This window comes from Cupressus sempervirens, chromosome 2 (genome assembly GCF_028749045.1).
Source record: "Cupressus sempervirens isolate cs-2001-9-10 chromosome 2, ASM2874904v1, whole genome shotgun sequence".
Classification (NCBI taxonomy): Eukaryota; Viridiplantae; Streptophyta; class Pinopsida; order Cupressales; family Cupressaceae; genus Cupressus; species Cupressus sempervirens.
The window spans coordinates 2,167,749-2,185,209 of NC_143119.1; positions in this window are offsets into that span (position 1 = coordinate 2,167,749).

Here is a 17,461-nt window from a genome sequence, read left to right on the forward strand (position 1 = left end):
ATTTGTGAGGAAATTCAATGAAATTTGTGCCCCTATAAATGACACAATAAAAGGAGGCATGAAGACAAAATTTGTATGCACAAAGGAAATAGGTGAGAGTTTTGAAAGACTAAAGAAGGAAGTAGAAAATCAACCAATATTGGTTTTGCCAAGTTTTGAAAAATTGTTCATTATAGTATGTGATACAAGAAACATTGCAGTTTGAGCACCGTTAAGCCAAGAGGGGAGACCTGTGGCCTTTTTCAATAAGAGGCTCAATGAGGCAAAGCGAGGTATTATGCCTATGAATTGGAACTATATGCATTGGTTCAAGCCCTCAAAAAGTGGAGGCACTATTTACTACCTAAAGAGTTTATTGTCTATACTGATAATCAGGCACTTAGTTTCATAAAAACACAAGGGAAACTCAGCCTTAAGCACATCAAGTGGATGGAATTCTTGCAATCCTATAAATTTACAATAAATCAAAAGAAAGGGTTCAACAATAACGTGGTTGATGATTTAAGTAGAAGGCTATTGACTATTTAGAAGACAAATTGCAGAATATAGGGACTGATGAGTTCAAAGATCTGTATAGAAAAGATACTAATTTTGCAGAGGCATATAAGGTATGTAACAATTTTGAAAACCACTTTCATAGATAATTTTCTAAATTTACTTTACAAAATGGTTTTTTGTTTAAACAGAAATAGTTATGCATGCCAAGAGGGTCTATGAGGAAAAATCTCATTCAAGGAAAACATAATGGGAGTATGAGTGGTCATTTTGGCCTAAATAAGACCTTAGACATAGTAGAAAAGTTCTACTATTGGCCCAAGATGTAGAGGGATGTAAGGAGATATGTAGAATAGTGTGGGATATGCCAAAGAGCTCCATAGTTGGCATACCTAGAACAAAGAAAGGGTTGGATAGTGTATTTATGGTGGTTGATAGATTTAGTAAGATGAGCCATTTTATACCTTGCAAAACCACACAAGATTATGATCACATAGCCCAGCTTTTCTTCAAGGAAATAGTAAGAATACATAGATTGTCAATGAGTATTGTTGCAAACATAGATGTTAAGTTCATGGTGCATTTTTGGAATACACTCTAGAAGAGTTTAGGCACTAATTTGGCTCACAATTCTTCTTATCATCCCCAAATAGATGGGAAGACATAAGTGATTAATAGGGTTCTTGGAAATCGACTAAGATGTTTAACTAAGGAGTATGGACAAGATTGGGAACAAGTTATTCCTTGGGAATAATTTTTCTATAATGATAGTAAAAATAGAACCATGCGATTGAGTCCTTTCCAAATTTATATGTTTCACACCCAAGGGGTATTATGGAGCTTAGAGAATTACCAAGACACAACAAGTTCAGTGGGCATGCAGATGATTTTGCCTAGTCAATGAAAGAGATTCTTAATTAAGTAAAGAAGACACTAATGGAGGCCACCTAGAGGTTGAAAGAAAAGAAAGATGAGGGAAGGAGAGATCTATAGTTTCAAATACGAGACTTGGTAATGGTGTTTTTTAATAGATCTAGGTTGCAAAAGGGCATCCCAAGTAAACTTAAAATGAAGAGGATTGGACCATGTAAGGTGTTGGAGAAATATGGTTCAAATGCATATAAAATTGACATACCTAAAGACATGTCAATCTCCCCCATCTTCAATTTTCAAGATTTGATACTCTAGATATTGATGAGGCACAATATTAGACAAAATTAAAAAAGGATGTTGAAGAGATACAAGTACCTAAGAAGTCACAACCTCAAGAGAAAAATATACTAGACTCTAGAGTTAAGAAGAGTACTAGAAACAAGGTATACAATGAGCATCTGATAAAGTGGAAGGACACCCTTGAAGCTAAAGCAACATGGATTATAGAGATTGACTTCAAGAAATAGGTAACCTAATCTCTTTCTTGTAGGGAGAGTATGGTGCAAGAGCACCTTGGGGAATTAAAATCCTAACATTAATTTTGGCTTATAGATGGTCTATCCAAACATTGATCTAATAAGGACTAATCATCAAGTCCAAATGTATGCTTAAGTGTGTGTAAATAGGTTTAAGTTCAATTCTTGTTCATGGTTAAGTTGTTAGGTCCTAATTGTTTTTCTAAGGTCCTGATAGAGTCAAACTTGGTCAATGTTGCAAAATACCTCAAAATGAGGGATAAGTGGTAAAATGTGGTCCATAGGTGTTTTTAGATCAAATTGAATGGATATGAATCAAACTAGATAGGTTTGGAGTGATACAAGGTCATTTTTGCAAAAGTTGTCAAAGTTGGTCATGACAATTTTGCAATTTTGAAAAGTTTCCATGGCAACATTTCTTTAAATGTTGGAGGGAGCATTTTTTAGGTTTGAAGTTCAACCTTATAGCTTGAACATGTAGGGTTGGAGTACTTAAGCTTATCCAAACCCTAATCATAGGGAGAGACATTGTCATGTACAAACTAAACCAGAAAGAATTAAAGTGAATGCTTTGACAGTTTTATGGTTTTGGATTTCATCTATACTTGAATGGATTGAAAGGATGATTGTTTCTATTGAATAAGTTAAGTTTTATCCTTTAATTAATCTATGCATTGTTTTTTGGGACGTTTGGAGCAATTTATTTCCATTTTGTGAATATTCTTATGTAATGTCCCCATTAGTTGCCACCATCAAAATTTCAGGGATTAGCCTAATATTGGACCCTCATAGGATAATGAGGATGGTTAAAGGGTCTTCTAAGAATTGAATTCATCTCCAAATTTTAAAAATTTATGGTTTTGGCCTTCATTCGATGTCCTTTGGACTCCATTTTCCATACTTACTATGTATAGTAAGTCAAGGGTAATAGAGATGGACCCTTTCTATTTTTAGAAAGTGTATTTGGTCACATGGGAAAATTATGAGGAGAGATTCCCATTTCAGATGGCATGGAAATCAAACAAGTATTTCAAGAGATGTTAAATTTCAAGTGACATAAGTGATTTATTTAAATATTTTAATGTTATAAAGTTACTTAAGTGACTAAAAGAAAAAATTGGCTTTTAATCCCACATTGCCTAGTTGTTTGTGTCTTCCCTCATATCAAGGTTATAAAAGTGTGGAGCTACATTGGGATGGACACAATGAAATATATTATTACACAAATGAAAAGGGTTGCTTAAATGTGACTGGTTATTCTAGAGGACGAAACCCCTCAAAATGTTTGAGGAGTTGGATATAGCCCCAACCTATCAGAGAAAATTGTGTTCAAAATAGATTAGAGAAACCAGACTTTAGTAAGTTCCAGTTTTCAATATAATTCTTCTAACCTTCCTAGCATTTGGAGATGTTAATTCATACTAAGGAGAACAACTATCTTTTGCATCTCACCATACAATTGGAACACCAAAATTAGTCAGCTTTTAGTTGGGATTCCGCAAGATGTTAAGAGTACGAGTCATCGTTGTTTTAGTACAGGATGTTGGAGGTTTATATAACTATTATATTAACCATGGAATAACATCTGCAGAGTTTTATGTTCACTGTCATCTATAGACAGTATAACCAAACTGGAGATTGGGTGATACATGATAACATGAGTAGTAGAGCCTTGGAAATGATATTCAAAACCTACACATCCCTACAGGAAGACAAGGTCGGCCATTGGTAAAAATGTGAAAGGGACAGGAGCTTCAGACAAGGAAATCTATAGGCAACAAGTTCCCTCATGCACAAATCCTAGGTTCTTTATAGTGTTAATTTGTGTTGATCATACTGCAGATTTATACTTACTGAACATTTCATAAATTGTTATGAGTAGTGGCATATTGTTATATATACATAATCAGATTTAACCTGGGGAGGAATTATATATATATATATATATATGATTAAAATTTTCTTGTGATTTTACTATGATTCTTCAATCTATATTGTCAACATTCTCGCCACTAGCCCTACTCTCTTCTTTATTTGGTATTTGCTCAGCTATTTTCCTTACCATTCGAGTCTGATTATTCCTTGAAGTTCTACTAGCAGTCAGCAAAGTAATGTTATAGTGACATCAGTGTTTAATATCTAGGTCGCACATCAACTATTTGAAAAAATTCCATTACCACAAGTCTAAATTTTTTGATCAAAATAAGCAAGGTTCATTACATCTTGTTTTCCAAGTTTCACTATTACATACATAATTGTTTGTGTGAAAATATTTACAACTTGAGTTCTAGCCTTGGGATCTTGATGGCCTTCTAGAATCAATAAGTAGACATTATATATTATGTAAATATGGAAGGAAGATTTGATTGGAATCAATTTGGTATTTTTGCAAGCAAGCCCTAGGCAAGCTTGGAGTAGTTTGGATAGGAAATGGAACACTTATAGGATAGTTTTGTAAAGTTTTCTTGATTGGTTTGAACCAATATTTCCTAGAGAAATGATGTTGATGGAGTCAAATTTCCAGATGCTAGAGGAGAAGATATGAGGAGAAGATCTAAGTACATTGTGATGAAAAAACAATAAAGTTGTTGTCATTGCCCTAGAAACCCTTAAAAGTAGGGTTTTCTGGAAAAGTTTGGAGGGTTAAAACCTAGAAAATTATTGACTCTAGGTTGATCTAAAGAAAATCCTAGAGGACATTAGAGGGGATTATTAAGGAAATTTGGGGCTCATAGGGCTACAAGGCCTAATAGTGCAAAATTTAGATTTTGAAGTCTGAAACTTTGAAAGATGGTGTAGAAAGGTTGGGAAATGATCAAGAACCTTGTGAGGGTGGTAAAAAAACCTATTTCCCTTGCTATGGATGAAAAGAGAGCCTATGTGATTGTTTATGCCTAAAGTACATAATTGAAGTTTGAAAGGTTAAGGGAGTATATTGAATTGATTAGGTGAGTTTTTATATTGGAGAGGACTAGGAAGAGATCCTCTGGGATAGGGTATAGAGAAAATACCCTAAGAAGGCTAAGATAAACCCTTGGATAGAGAAAGAAAGCTCTAAGTGTGAGGAACTCCCCATCAATTGCCTATTCTCTTAGTCACATAATTTCCTATTTTTTCTTCATGTAGAAGGGATGAGATGTTATTATGAGGTACAATCATGGAAGAGGATTGTGGTTGACTATTTTATACTATTAGGTTGGACACTTTGATAGTTAGATGCTTGGTTAATGGAAATGATCATGGTTCCATGGCATGATTGGATATGAGGTAATAAATTGATGCTCATTGGGTTCGGATTTCAAGATTTAGTTATGGTAGAGTATATCTTCTTGATTTAGGATCATAGTTATTTTGTTTCACTTGAGGGTCTCATGATGTTCAAATTGAGTTCTTTGATGTCTTGATTCCTTAGTTGATTCTCATGGTTAGAGGATGGTGTTTTCCATCATGATGTCATGGATAGCATAGATACACAGTTTAGTGGGAGCTTGTGATAGTAATGAAGTGGTAGTGCAAGATTGGTTCTTGGTTTGGTTTGTATCTTCTTGGTTTGGAGATCTTGGTTTTAATTTGTACTAACACTTTGGTTGTGTGTGGTAGACAATAAGAATCTTCATGTAGGAGATGAATTTTAGGAGGCCATGGGTGACTTAGTACCATAGTTGAGTTTGAGTTGTTGTCATTGATATATTTATTGAGTGTTTGCAGATGTTGGAGGATGTCTTATACCCTATTGCTATAGGAGGTTTTTTGACATTTTTATGGTGTAATTTTTATCTTCATGGTGTGTGGAGATGGTTCTTCAAGGTGTGTGGATATGGTTGGAGCATGAGGATTCATGGTGTCCTTTTTTATCTTCATGGCGTGTAGAGATGGTTACATCTATAAGACTCATGGAGTTCTTATAAAAGGTGTGGTTTATGATTTTATTTGACATGTTATCATTTTTGTTAGGATGGTTTCATTATTAGTTCATGATATATTCTTGATACAAGTTTAAAGTTTTGACATCTTATAGTGTGTTCATATGGAGTATGTTATCTCTTTGATTGAGATGGTTTAGATCATGTTGTCATGTTTATGTTCATTTAGCCATGGTTGGAACTTTGATAATGATATCAGTTTAGTTTCTTTGTATTGAGTATATTGATCATTTTTGGATATTTCATGATATTACTATGTTGCATTTGGAGTTGGCATGGATTGATTGGTTACAAGTTCTCATGGATACTTAGAGATGGTGGTGAATTTGATTTCTCTAGGATTAGATAAGTATTTGTTGGATAATTATTTGGTTTCAACAAGAAGTTTGTTAGTGAATAGTTTTTTCTTCTTATCAATAAGACACAAAAAAGAATGATAAGAAAAAATTCCATGATAGTTATGTTCTTTTGATTTAACTCTTTATGTTTTGAGGCACAACTGCCTCCTCAAATTATAAACAATGATCTCTTTTATTTCAAAAGAATTGAATAGATGGGATCTTTTTACCAGAAATAACTAAGGCTATAAAATACTTTTTGATTACTATGAAAAAGTGTCTCAAGATTATGTTGGTTTTATGCTAATTCAACAAACTTAATTAGACATATTAAATAAACTTAAAAAAAAGGTGATTGGATCAACTAAACAAGATAAATAAGGAACCATTTATAGAATAGATTACACAATCATTTAATCACAACCAAGAAAACATTCCTTATGAAATGAATCAAGATTATCAAAATCACATGATCTCAAATGACAAAAAATGTATTGCAATAGTCCCAAAAAGTTTTCTAATTCTACTTCTTCATTCAAGTAAATGGTACTAAAAAATGGTCCAGTCTCTAAACTTTCCTTAATAACTAAATTTCTTATAGAAAAATCACCAAAGTATCGATACCAAAAACACTAAAAGTCTTACAATATATAGTTATGCAAGGCTTATAAAATGGTTATAAAACTAACTCCATTTGGAGTTCATAAAACTAAGCCTAGAACTAGAAAGAAACTAACTTAAGAAACTAAAAAGATTAAATGGCCGAAGCCTTAGCCCTAAGCTAAGTAGTTGTGATGTTGACTAGATTTCCTAGCTATCCTTGCCCAAAAGTCACATTGCCTCTTGCATCTTTCCAATATTTATATGTGACTTTGAAATCCATGATCTCCTTTTGCTTGGAATTCATAGATGTTCTATCCTTAGCTTCTAAATAGTGATTACCCTATGAGCATGCTCCAACTTTTTAATCTGCATAATCAGATGATCATCACTGATTATGATCATCAAATCTATTTAGGAAATGACAACGACATTTGCAACAAAGACTTCTTTGATGTCCTTAAGATCTTGTAATTTATCTTGGAAAGCTACTTCTACCTCCTTTAGATTCTTATTATATTGATCCTTGTCACCTAAGATCTCAACATTGATACACTTAACATCATTGTCTAGGATTTCTTTTCGGCAATAAAGTTATTTGACTAGTTCTAAACACTCTTCTAGGTATTGTTCAATAACCATGTTCCTCCATTCTAGGTTAGTTCTAGAGTCATAAGAAATCTACATCAATACTCTGTAGGTTTAAATTAATCAGTCTAAGGTTTATTATTGTATTAGCAAGATTAATAAATAAGTCTTTGCATATATTTTCTTTCTTATTCCAAATTGCATTTTTATGTATAGCTAGGTCCTCCAAAATGGGACTGGAACCTCTATACCATACTTCATTCCTTGCACAATGTGGTGGGGTCACAAAGCTTGATAAAACCTAAACTCCAAGAGATTGCCTTTCCCTCTTCTTGCCTTAGGAATTGTCTCTACCCTCTTACCCACCTGGTACTTACTATATGCAATTCTTATTTTATTTATATATCTTTGTATAACATGTTCTTGTAGTTTTTTTAATCATTTAATTAATTTTCCATTAATCAGTATGATGTAGTATTATTCTTTCATAATACAATTAATTTATTTATTTGATATATGTATACAAGTCATTTATTTGATTATCAAGGCATAGGATTACTTTGTTCATATAGTTGGAATTATTCCTTATGTATCCAAAAATACATATAACATTTAAACTGCTTGTTATTATTCATTGTATTCTTATCTAGTTAGGGTTTCTTGTAATTAAATGATATGTTGAAATATTGAAATGTGAGTATTTCTTTAAGTTATTTTATCTTTCATCATATAATTTATTGTTTATTTAGTATTTATTTTTACTTTTTCATCCCAGATTAAAAAATGATTACTATTTTTTGTATTTGATATCCAAATGTATATACATCAACGTCTTTGAGTTGCTCAATTAATATTTAATGTATATGTATTGAATTAGGGTTTTCCTTTATAATTAATGATCATACCATCCTTTACTATCTCATGCCATACCTATACTAATTATATTTTCAACATTAAACAATGAATATTACCTATTCTAATTGTAGGTCATAACACGTTTTATATGACTTATTATTAGCGTAATCCTCCCCCTTCCTTTGTTGCACGAGTATTGTGAGTGGCTGTCTGGATAATTGAATTCTTTTATAAGGTTGGTGCAGCTATATTTCCCTAGCTTCTAGTATTATCTCTTTTGATCTCTACTTAACCTGATCTCCTTCCCCAAAAACATCCCTCTCTCCTCTAAAATCTTTTACCTTAAATATTATTTCTAAACGGTATGAAGCAATTGTCGGCTGTTCATGATAGCCTTTGCTTAATTTTATTATATCATTGTATTAATGATTATATTAATGAAAATATGTATATATTACTATTATATAAATTTATATTCTATATATCTAACTATTATTAATGATACTATTAATGATTTTAAATATATCTATTAACAATATATATATTCATAACCATTATATAATGAATATTTTTTTGATTTATTATGCATTTATAACCATTATACAATTTATTTTAATGAGTATATTTTGATTTACTATTAATAATTTGAATAGTATTGGTTTTACATTCATATATATCTAAAATCATCATTAATGATAGCTTATGACAAACTGCCCCTCTCAAATTTTCTTGTCCTCAAGCAATTTGGAGTGGCTCAAGATTTCTTTGCCCATCCAAGTAGCATCTTTCTATGGAAGGTTTTTCCATTTCACCAAAAATTATGGGATAACTCTATTCCTTAGTCTTTTTTCTCGCTTATTGATGATAGTCTCTAGTTCTAACACAAGCTTGCCTTTGTCATCTAATGGTGGTAGTTTGATGCATGGGGTAATTTGTCTTCCTAGAACTTTCTTCAATCAGGATACATGAAAAAAAATTGTAAATCTTGCTATCTTCAAGTAATTAAATTTTATATGCTACTTAGCTAGTTCTTTTAATAACTCTATATGGTCTATAGAATCTAGGTTTAAGTTTCTCTATTTTGTTCCATGAGCAACTGAGTGACTTGGGCCATTTGTTCCATAAAAATTTTAAGATCTTTACTTAGTTGAGCACTCATGGTGATATTCTCCTTCCTTCCTCTTTCAATTGCCCTTTGCTCCCTCTAATTGATCCACATAAACTATTCTTCATAGGTTGGCAGGATTTCTGCTCTGATACCACTGTAATGTCCCTCCTTGTAAGGACTTATAAAATTACCCTATAGGTTTAAATTAATCAGTCTAAGGTTTATTATTGTATTAACAAGATTAATAAATAAGTCTTTGCATATATTTTCTTTCTTATTCCAAATTGCATTTGTATGCATAGCTAAGTCCTCCAAAATGGTACTAGAACCTCTATACCATACTTCAGTCCTCGCACACTATGGTGGGGTCACAAAGCTTGATAAAACCTAAACTCCAAGAGAGGGCTTTTCCCTCTTACCCACCTGGTACTTCCTGTATGCAATTCTTATTTTATTTATATATCTTTGTATAACAAGTTCTTGTAGTTTGTTTTAATCATTTAATTAATTTTCCATTAATTAGTATGATGTTGATGCAGAGCCAAGGAGGTAACAACAAAACTTCAATGATAAATTCACAAGCTTGAATGATTGCACAAGGTTCACTAGGCTTCTTAAAGGCACTTAATGGCTTCAAATGCACAACTATGGAATAGACCTTCAACTATCTATTTCAACCCCAAAAAGTGTTTTAAAAAACTCAAAATGACATGTTTAAATAGGTTTTACAATCCCAAAACCCAAGTTCATACACAAACCAAGTTACCCTCCTTGACTAGGCTATTCCCTTCATTAGGCTAGCAGATCCTGTTTTCTTGATTTTTCTCCCAAACTTTACAAAACACCAAGAAAATAAATAGGCTTTTCAAATACCCTTTTCATATTTTTATAATATATCCCAAAATTAGATATCACTCCTTTGGAAAGATTGTACATAACAAGGCAATTTGTCTCAAAATTAGGCCTAATTAGGCCACTTTTACAAAGCAAGTACCCTTTAGACTTAACTCCAAACTTCCAAACTTTCTATAGTTTGGTATTTTGATGCCAAACTAAGGATTCCATAGTCCTTTTACCAAGTTGACCTTTCTAAGCATACTTTGCAACAAACCCTCTCATTAAATGATGCAAAACAAGGGTTTTACAGTTCTCCCACTTCCAATCACTTCTAGAATCCATTCAAAGATGGAAAAACATATTTAGGGCATTACCTAACTCATACAAACATAAAAACATACCCTTATTAAGGAAGATCTTCTACTATTGTACTTGTAGCACCATTTTCCTCTCCCTTTTCCATGGTTAGTCACGATGATCACCCTCTAATCAATTCTTCCTGCACTTAAAATTGTTAGTGTCATTTGACATATGTTACAATAGATCCATTCCAAATAAAACAGCAATAAAATATCTAAGGAATGGATCAGATCATTATTAGAACCCCTCAAAACAATGATTTCTCTAAACTGTTACATCACAGTTGAGATGAGTAACAAAACAAAAAGATTTTAATGATCCAAAATCCTTTCAAGAAACCATAAAATTACTGTATGAAATCCTTACTTCATCCAACAAGAATTAAATGCTATAGTTAATGAGAATACAATGAAATCATTCAATGAAATGATGTGAAATGAAAATTGTATTTATTCACTTCAAAATTGAGATTTTTGTACAGTACTCCTCCTCCTTCTCCCTTGTGAAGCTCATAGGCCTCTCTAGGCTTTATAGACTCACATTCTAACTTTCACTAGCTTCTTCTATTCGATTGTGATGATTTACAACTAATAAAACATTAAAACAATCCTTAAAAGTACTAAACTTCTAACTAGCCATTTAAGCTTATTTCAAATTTGAAACCTTTTAACAAAAAGACTCCAACTAACCCCTAACTAATACTAACATTTTTTAATGGACCTATTAAAAAAATTAACAAGCCTCTCTAGACTCCTAAGGCATTATTAGCCCTATTTACATTGCATTTTAGGCCCAAAGTCTCTATTAGGACCTTTAGGACATTTACTCATTACATTGCATTTTTCATTACAAAAGGCCATAATAGGCTTCAAAATATTCTAATTTATTGCTTTTGTTGACAAGATCTCCTCCTTAGTCCTTGGTGTCTTTAGTGATTCACTTGCCCTCCTAGGTGCTCTTGCACCAGATGTAGTATTATTCTTTCAAAATACAATTAATTAATTTATTTGATATATGTGTACAAGTCATCTATTTGATTATCAAAGGCATAGAATTACTTTGTTCATATAGTTGGAATTATTCCTTACGTATCCAAAAATACATATAACATTTAAACACACTATTATTATTCATTGTATTCTTATCAAGTTAGGGTTTCTTATAATTAAATGATATGTTGAAATATTGAAATATGAGTATTTCTTTAAGTTATTTTATCTTTCATCATATAATTTATTGTTTATTTAGTATTTATATTTACTTGTTCATCCCAAATTAACAAATGATTACTATTTTTTGTATTCCATATCCAAATGTATATACAACAATGTCTTTGATAGCTCAATTAATATTTAATGTATATGTATTGAATTAGGGTTTGCCTTTATAATTAATGATCATACCATCCTTTACTATCTCACACCATACCTATACTAATCAAATTTTCAACCTTAAACATCAAATATTGCCTATTCTAATTTTGCAGGTCATAACACGTTTTATATGACCTACTATTAGCATAATCCTCCCCCTTCCTTCATTGCACAAGTACTGTAAATTGCTATCTGGATAATCAAATTCCTTTATAAGGTTGGCGCAGCTGTATTTCCATGGCTTCCAGTGTTATGTCTTTTGATCTCTACTTAATCTGATCTCCTTCCCCAAAAATGTCCCTCTCTCCTCTGAAATCTTTTACCTTAAATATTATTTCTAAATGGTATGAAGAAATTGTCGGTTGTTCATAACAACCTTTGCTTAATTTTATTATCTCTGATACCACTATAATGTCACTCCTTGTAAGGACTTATAAAATTACCTTGTAGGTTTAAATTAATCAATCTAAGGTTTATTATTGTATTAACAAGATTAATAAATAAGTCTTTGCATATATTTTCTTTCTTATTTCAAATTACATTTGTATGTATAGCTAGGTCCTCCAAAATGGGACTGGAACCTCTATACCATACTTCAGTCCTTGCACACTGTGGTGGGGTCACAAAGCTTGATAAAACCTAAACTCCAAAAGGTTTATTATTGTATTAACAAGATTAATAAATAAGTCTTTGCATATATTTTCTTTCTTATTCCAAATTGCATTTGTATGTATAGCTAGGTCCTCCAAAATGGGACTAGAACCTCTATACCATACTTTAGTCCTCACACACTATGGTGGGGTCACAAAGCTTGATAAAACCTAAACTCCAAGAGAGGGTCTTCCCTCTTCTTGCCTTAGGAATCAGCTCTACCCTCTTACCCACCTGGTACTTATGTATGCAATTCTTATTTTATTTATGTATCTTTGTATAACATGTTCTTGTAGTTTGTTTTAATCATTTAATTAATTTGCCATTAATCAGTATGATGTAGAATTATTCTTTCATAATACAATTTATTTGATATATGTATACAAGCCATCTATTTGATTATCAAAGGCATAGGATTACTTTGTTCATATAGTTAGAATTATTCCTTACGTATCCAAAAATACATATAACATTTAAACTGCTTGTTATTATTCATTGTATTCTTATCAAGTTAGGGTTTCTTTTAATTAAATGATATGTTGAAATATTGAAATATGAGTATTTCTTTAAGTTATTTTATCTTTCATCATATAATTTATTGTTTATTTAGTATTTATATTTACTTGTTCATCCCAAAATAACAAATGATTACTATTTTTTGTATTTGATATCCAAATGTATATACAACAATGTCTTTGAGTTGCTTAATTAATATTTAAGGTATATGTATTGAATTAGGATTTGCCTTTATAATTAATGATCATACCATCCTCTACTGTCTCATGCCAGACCTATACTAATCAGATTTTCAACCTTAAACAGTGAATATTACCTATTCTAATTGTAGGTCAGAACACATTTTATATGACTTATTGTTAGCATAATCCTCCCCCTTCCTTCGTTGCACAAGTACTGTGAGTGGCTATATAGATAATCGAATTCCTTTATAAGGTTAGCACAACTATATTTGTGTGGCTTCTAGTATTATCTCTTTTGATCTCTACTTAATCTGATCTCCTTTCCCAAAAAAGTCCCTCTCTCCTTTGAAATCTTTTACCTTAAATATTATTTCTAAATAGTATGAAGCAATTGTCAGTTGTTCATAATAGCCTTTGCTTAATTTTATTGTATCATTGTATTAATGATTATATTAATGAAAAAATATATATATTAGTATTATATAAATTTATATTCTATATATCCAACTATTATTAATGATACTATTAATGATTTTAAACATATCTATTAACAATATATATTCATAACCATTATATGATGAATATTTTTTGATTTATTATGCATTTATAACCATTATACAATTTATTTTAATGAGTATATTTTGATTTACTATTAATAATTTGAATAGTATTGGTTTTACATTCATATATATTTGACATCATCATTAATGATAGCATATGAGATTAGAGAGCTGGGTGAAGAAACTATCATAGATTGATATAAATTAGGCTGCTTCCTCGGTCAATCTTTTATGCTCCTTCCCTTGTATTTCAAAGACTAGCTTCACAAGGAAAGTTTCATGCACTCTTTTGAAATCATCTTGATTCTTTTCTTTTTGCAAGGAGGGGAAGTATTCATACATAGGCATATCATTTACCCAAATGGCATGGGGAAGTCCAACCCATTCTTTGCAATATGCCAATACATAGAACAAGTATGATCTCATGGATGCTTGGTAGATCTCTTCATGCAACCTATCTGTTGTGATTTCTGCCTAGTCAATGTATTTGTTTTTATTACTAAGGATGGCTTAGATAAAGAAATACATCCAATTCTCCCAATGGAAGGCATGTTAATTTCCTTTGACCCTATTCAAGAGAGTGCTTCAATCTTTTATTTTAGAAATCATGTGTTCTCTTGTTAGAGGATGAGGAAGATGGGACCCTCCTTTTTCTAGTTTGAGCAACCATTTTTCAGCAATGACATTTTTGAATGTGTTTGGGTCTAACAAAAACTTAATGTCTGAGAGATCAATTGTCCAGGCTTCATATTCTTCATTTGATGGAATCCTTAAAGCACCCATGACTGTAACATTGTTCACATAGACAAGCATTTCTCTAAGATATGTCTTAATGCATCTTTGCGTGACATTATACCTATTCCTGCATTCTAAAATAAGCTTTGGGAAAAGTAATAATTCTGGAAATTTGGCAGCCTATAGTAATCCACTTTTGGCTATCTTTTCTATGATGGAACTAGGTTTTGACTTGGAAAATCTAGATAGTAGCTTATTAATGTCCTTGTCAACAAGGAAAGTATTATTTAGTGTGGCTATGAAACTAGTATGTGAAGTGATAGGATTTTCTTTTGGTAATTTTGGGTGAGAATCAACCATTGAAACAAAATTAAACAATCCCTTTCTAAAACTAGTTAAGAACAAATGATAATGAAAGAGGCTAAACATGGCTACTTGCTAAAAGTGGAAAAAGTAATAGTAACCAATGAGGAGGTAAAAAGGACTCACCATATAGGAGAAATGACATTGCACTTCCACAAACAGTTTTGTTGCAGATTGCCTATAACTCCATACAAGGATGAGTACTTACCTTATTTTGCAGATAGTATAGTGAAAAAGGAAAGCAGCATAGAATAGTTTTTAAACAAGTTCTCGTATCATGATTTATTATGGGAAGTATCGATTTGATAGGAATATTTAATCATGAATGAGTGCATTTTTTCTCACACATAACAAATCTTTTTTCCACCTTTTATACCAATTATCCATTACAATGTGTCACTTCAACCTTTTTAGCAAGAATTTGGTGAATCTTTGTACCGTCACTTGCTAACCTTTGAGCATATTTGGGTTTGTGAACTAAAACCTTGAATTATTTTGAAATTCAAGACTTCGAGTTCAAATGCAAGAACTATAAGAATTTTGGGCATATAAAAACCATCATTGACATTGGGAAGGAAAATGTGACTATTGATATATGAATTTGAAAAAGGATTACCCCATGTTCAATTTCAAAGATGCCCGACATTCAACAAATTTTATTGATAACACCATCCCTTGACAAACATATGGACATACAAAATGAACTTTGAACTTTTAACTCAATTAGTTTGGAGTTCAAGTTCAAGGAAAGGAAAAACAAGATTTGCACATATATACCTGATAGGAAAAAGAACTAGTGAACTTTGAACTTTGACCTCAATTGAGTTCAAGGTTCAAGTTCAAAAAACTCAGAGTAAAGGAAAAGTCACTAAAAAATATTGAGCAAAATGTATGGGCTTTTACTTAGGTAAAAAAGTCCAAGGGACATTCACCTGATATGGACTTGAGAGGAGATTTTTCTTAGGTGATTCTTGGTTGGAGACTTGGGTATCTTTATGACCATTCTAATTCCCCACTCCTAGTCTACTCGACTGATGGCTACTTGAGAGGTATAGCCCATTGTTTCTCTTAGATGCATTATATTTATGCTTTTCTTTCATGGATATGGATCTTGAGCTATTGTACATGAGTTAGTTCTAGAGGGTTCATTTGAGAGATGGTTTAGCATTGGTTAGCTCCTTGTGCATATGTATTTGTTATGCTAGTTTAGTTTGGGAGATAGTTTTATATTGGGCATATTCCTTAGATTAAGAATGGTTATTCCTTGGGTTAGGAATGGTTTATGAATTTGATATTCTTGTGAGAGTATTACATCCATAAGTAATTATATGGTATGGTTTGGTGTTGTTTTTGCTTCTTGGTTGGGGTTTTATGGAGGAGATCATACTTGCATGGTTTACATCTAGAGGCATGTGTAGAAGGACATGATACAATTTATGATTTGCATAGTTTGTCTTTGGTTTTGGTTATATTCCTAGATGTTCGATTTCACTTACATTGGATTTGAGATTGGTTGGAGATTGTGATCACTAGTTTGTGTTCATGTATGCCATGTGAGAGATGACATGATTATTTCTTTATCTCTTTCCTTTGTTGGTTGTGGTGAAATTAGGAGAGTGTTGAAGACTTGTTATGAGAGTTCTTCTAGTTTATTAGTTTATGTGTTGTGGATGTCCTTAATACTACATGGATCCACTTCTTTGAGATATTGTGAGTGGATTGGCTATAGATTTGACATTGTCTTTTTCATTGTGAGCTTCTTAGTATATATGTGGCAGTTATTTCTCCTGAGGCTTGTGATTGTATGTTACAGATTGGATATATTGATGATGTGAGATTCACTTGGTGTACATTTGGAAGTATGGATATTTGGATGGGTTGGCACTTGTTGTGGGTGCTATTTCAGCTATGGATATTTCAACAACTACAGTTACACGTAATTACCTTTGGATTGGGAATTTGTGCTTGGAATTTCAATTGGTACATGATTTTATGATCTTCTTATGTGACAAGTGGGCTAGCTTTCTCTTTGGATGACTTCTATTTGTGTCTAGTGGTAGTGGTATAATAGGAGGTGACACTATTCATGTTTGAGATGTTGGATACTTTTATTTTGTTGTGGGTACTAGGATGGAGCACATGGTGTACTTTGATCCACTATGGTGGATGTATTAGGAGGGAACTTTCCCTTGTTCATTTATGTGGCTACAAATTGACCCTATGCAATGTATACAAAAAGTGGGAGATTGTTGAGATAATGTGTGTTGTACATATTACATAATATTGTTTATATTGTATTATTTTATTATATAATGTTGCACCTAGGAGAACCTAGATGGACATACAACATGTAGAGATTCCTATGGCACTACTACATTTGGACCCAAATGGCAAGTAATCATAATTACAATGTCTACCCATCATACTAGTGACAGAACCATGAATTGGCTCCCATCGCATGGCCGTTAGACTAATGTTTTCACAAATTGCAATGGTGAGGGTGTATGTCATAAGAGCAGTAGGTGACACTATTGTAACTTGAAGAAGGAAGGGACAAAAGATCATGTC